The sequence below is a fragment of the Gavialis gangeticus genome, unplaced genomic scaffold (genome assembly GCF_001723915.1).
Source record: "Gavialis gangeticus isolate Ggan-Ray unplaced genomic scaffold, GavGan_comp1, whole genome shotgun sequence".
NCBI lineage: Eukaryota > Metazoa > Chordata > Crocodylia > Gavialidae > Gavialis > Gavialis gangeticus.
Window position 1 is genome coordinate 30,356,270 of NW_017729033.1, and position 4,818 is coordinate 30,361,087.

The following is a 4,818-nucleotide window of genomic DNA, read 5'->3' on the forward strand; positions in this document are numbered from 1 at the left end:
AATGGGAACAGGCATGTGACCTGTAGGAAGCTAGATATTAGGCTTTTTGCTTTTGTTGTGGAAACAGAGACAGGAAAAAGACAGACAGACTAGAGTATGAGCCTCTCCTTAGGCCTTCTCTACACATTACAGGTATCTCACTACTAACTAGTTAATTACACAGTGACCTTAAGACTAGCTTCATGTGCAAAGTAGCTATCACACTGTAAAAGGCTCCAACCAGCTACAAAGTTAAACCTTGAAAATGTGTTCTAGTTTTATAGCTGATAACTATGGAGCTTTAATTTGCACATGTAGTAGAGTCTTCCCAAAGGCTGGGAGCCCAAATAGCTGATGGAGCTCCAGCCACAGGGATGCATCATGCCCAGCAGGACTGGAAGTCCCACAACTGGGGGAACTCTCAGCCCCAGCAACTGGCAACTTTGGGTCCTGGCAACATGGGGACCCAGAGTCCCACAGCTGTGGATGCTGGGGGTCAGGACTCAGCTAGGTTTTAGCAGTCAGGGGCTATGTCTGCCCTGGGTGGAGGGAGGTATGAAACCCCCAGACCTAGGGGATTGCAGCTCCTGAGATCTCCCAGACCCCAGGGTTTCATGCACCCCTGAGCCTGGGAGATCACAGGAGCCATGATCCCCTAGCTCTAGTAGTGTGAGGGGTGCCCCCACAGCTGGGAAACCCTCTAATGAGGGGGCTGTTAGCTGTGGGAGCTTGCTTTTTGCCAGTGCAGAAGGAGCCCAGGATCAGGCTCCTGCATTGGCAATAAGGCATAATGGGATGTAATGAAACAAAGATTGTGCATTCAATCCCATCATGCCTTTTCCTGCATGTGTAGAAGGGGCCTTAGTTCCTCACATCTGGGGTAGTAGCCTATGAAAGATCATGCCTCTCTAAACCAGGTAATCTCTCAGATGCCACACAGCCCTGCCTTCTGCCTGTTAGACTAACACAGCTAACTTCTCTCTTAGTACCCTGGGAAAGGGTATCTTTCTAGGGAACAGGCTGTGTCCTTCCCCATCCTTGCTATGAACAAGTGTTCTGCATCCTCTTGCATCTTCTCCTTGTTAAAAAGAAACGCTTTGAAGAAAGAGACCGGTTGATAAGATGTGTTGTGTATGAGGCATGCTGGTATGCCAGAGTAGATGCTCTCATGAACTTTTTGCACTTCATGTATACTACATGGTTGCCTGCAATTGCAGGGATTGGGCTCAGTTACCCAAGTGGTCCCTTCCAGTCTGACTTCTGATTAAATAAACTCAAGAACTAAATTCCATCCTTTTCTGGACTGCTGTGGCTGGTCAGATTGTCCTCTGGTTTACAGACATGCTCCATTAAAAGAAGCATACCTTTAATGATGATCTTGAACTCAAATAATAGAGGAGATATTTTTCCCCTTAACTATAGATATGTACTAGCCAGGTATGATTCAACTTTCTCCCCATAAACTTGCCTATTGCCTGGTAGACAAGGGGGTAAAAAACATGTGCAGAAAGAACCAACTCATTACTTGTAATGTTTGTTTTGTTTGAAAATCCATTCATTTCTTTCTTTGATTCTCATTTTGGTTTTTTATTCAAAATTGTAAATAATTTTCCATAAGCCTTTTCAGTGTTTTGTCTTATTATCTTTGAATGTCCTATTGAGAACCATCTGGCACTAACAGGAATATAGATTGTATGACCTAACAAGTCTTTTCCACTTCTACCTTCTGTAATTCTGTGATAATTTTGTTCCAATCTGCAGTAGTTTCCGCTGTATTTGTCAGATTCTGTCTTTATTCACAGCAACGTTAAGCTGCTTGCATTTCCAGTAACTTTTCTAGGTAACAATTGCACAGCTTTTTTATCTAGGGGGTTTTAATAACTGTCTCTAACTTTACATCCAATCCATTGTGTGTCAGTTTTGATATTTTGATAGCCAGATGCCAGCTTTCAGATATCTGTCATATCCAGTTCTGTGCAAACAATGACTCTGAATGATAGCTTTGTTGCTGATTCAAGAGACTGTGCTACCACCAACATATAAATTACCTTACAATTCTTTTTAATAAGGTATGGCATAACAGTAATTTGAAATGCTTTTTAAACCATTGATTTTTTTTCTCCATACTATTATGTATGTATGTATGAATCTAACATAATTTTGTGGAATGGCACATATATTGTAAATTTTTGCAGCAGGGATGCCTTAAAATAAGAATGTTGAATGGGTAAAATATTGTAAATGCAAATATCTTAATTTAGGAGTTGACTACAGTCAGTTGATCCAACTAGTACAGGAGCAAACTTCGTAAAGCAGCATAAGCAAAGTTTATGGAAATAAGAACAACATGTGGGACTATCATTAAGCTGAAATAAAAATAATCTTTTCTAAAAAATGAGGAAACAATGTCATATAGTTTTATATTAGAAAGCCTAAGTGTGTATGTTGTGCGCACATGCATATGTATTGCTTTAATTATTCCTTACTTGTTATATATTTATTGTTAGTTTTAAAGTTAATCGGTTATTTCTTTCTGGGGAGGCAGGAAGGTGACTGCTGAAAAATAAATATATTTTCTTTTTTTCTGAACTATTCTTGACCCAGAGACTTGAAAAAGAGTACAGCGGGTAGCCAGTCTTGTCTAATGGTTGTCTAGCACTTTGCTACTTCAGGGACCAGAGCTTGAGCCCAGAAGTCCCTTTTGGATCAGCTGTAAGTAAAAATGATCCAAAAGTGACTGGTGATTTTCCACGTATAGTAATTTGATAAATACAGTTCTGTTTTTACTTACCATCATTTTTTAAAACTATTACTAAGGATTCTAGCAACTTCCATTGTTCTGCTTATTAGAAAGAAAACTGTGGAGCAGCTACTAATGCTTCTTCAGTCCCCTTCCAGCACTGTGGGATATTACCCTCGAAGTAGGAAAGGAAGAAGAAAAAAAGAACCGGTTGAAATTTTTTTATTCATGAAAAATGGCTTTACAACTATATTAGAATCTCAACAGGAAAATTCCTTCGTCACATTTTTAATTTATTTGTCCTGTGACAGGCTCAGGCCATCCATACAGCATCTGATACCCCCTAGTGGTCAGACCTGCCTACCTATGCTCCCCTGCCTCCTATCTCTTTCCTGCCATGCCTTGATCTTAAGGTCTTAGCCTGGGAGGCTGCCTCCACAGGCCAGGGTAGCCTCTTCCTGGGTGCCTTTCTTCTGAGTACAGTCCTTGGAGCTCCTCTGCCTCAAACTCTACAGGGTGGGTTTCCCCTTTAAGACAACCTCAGTTGTGCCTTAGGGGTAATAATCATGAGCTCTAGCCACCCCCATAGACACACCCAAGCGCTGTATATGTTGGTCAGTGTTTGGGGGTTGGAGGTCACCCTGGCCCTGGCTCCTCAAGCCTTGAACCTTTGTTGGGGTTCTGCCTTCCTGGCTTCATCCCCTTTCCTCCAGCGCAAGGTCCACTGTCCCAGACCTCAGCTCCTAGGCTCCAGCCCTGTCTCACCCTCTTGGCCTCCGAGGCCTTGGTCTTGGTCTCGTGTGGTAGCCCTTAGGGTCCCTGACCCTGTCATGGCTGCTTGCACTCTGCACTGCCCCTAGGCTCCCTGAACTTGGTGCAGCTACTTAAGTGCTGCTCTGCTCCTGAGGTTCCTAGCCCTAGCTGGGCAGCTTTACACTGGGTGCCTTCCTGTGGTTTCCTTTTTACCCCTATTAGCCACATCCGGTCCTCTGGTCTGAAACCTCAGCATAACAGAAATATAAGCAAACTGCTTCCACAAAATTCTTCTCCACTCTGGGTCAATACTTCAGCTCAAGCTATTTTTCCCCTTCAGCAGCCTCATGGGTAGCTTGAGTGTCCATGGGCCTGTTTCCTGCAGCCAACTCTCCCAGAGGATCATCTTCCTGCAGCATGTAGGACCAGACTGCCTGCTCTTACTCAGGCCACCGGCTTATATGTCCCAAACCCCTGCCCCCTTCCTGTCATGTGGTTCCCCAGCCACACACAGGAGTTTCCCTTTTACTTAAGGGCCAGCCTGCTCCTCTACTCCTTTCAGGCCCATGTAGCCAGCTTAGACTGCTCAATGCTGCATCTTTTAAAATAACAGGGGCCTCTGGTCCAAGAAACATGAATATGTTCCCATTTTAAGGGATTTCTTAAATGCTCTTCTCTACCTTTTTGCATTTTAACTTCCATAGTCTGATTTTTATATAGTTTTTAAACATTGGCTAATGGTTACATTTTTAAAAGAATAATAGAAGTAATATAAGGTACATATTTTGCTCTCTGCGTTTTGAGCTATTACACTGATCATGGGCGCATAAGTAGCCAAATAGACCGTGGCTATACAGTGAAGGAAATATAACTGAGTGAAAAAAATTAAAAATTATGAAAGGTAATTAGCTTTGTTAGCCTGAAGTAAGGCAGAAGGTGGAGTATATTTGCACCAGACTAATGAACTAGTTTAGAGATTTAGTATAAGCTTTCATGAGGCAAGCTCGCTTCAGCAGATACTGTGAAAGGACATTCACAGATCAGTGTATCAAATGGAAACAGTACTTTAAATATAAAAGGCAAGAAGACAGTGACAGAGAGTAGAGGGCAGGAGGAGGACAGTGCTGGGCGAGGCAAACGAGCAATAACCACCTCCCTCCCACCTGTTGTATTCAAATCAGTCTCTCCATTTCATACACTGCTCTGTGCATATCCTTTCACCGCATCTAATGAATTGAGTGATCTTGGGCTGGCAAAACGTAAACTATATATCTCTTACTGAGTTATTTTATGAGGTGCAAATCTACCCTGTCTTTTGTCTGAGAGCTATTCCAGTGGTCATCAGC

At 42.7% G+C, this 4,818-nt stretch overlaps 1 protein-coding gene across 2 annotated transcripts in view; it reads left to right on the forward strand.

The window, feature by feature from the left end:
- The window catches only part of EVC2 (EvC ciliary complex subunit 2), a 192,506-nt gene that overhangs the window by 125,713 nt on the left and 61,975 nt on the right, over positions 1-4,818 (forward strand). The window lies entirely within an intron of this gene.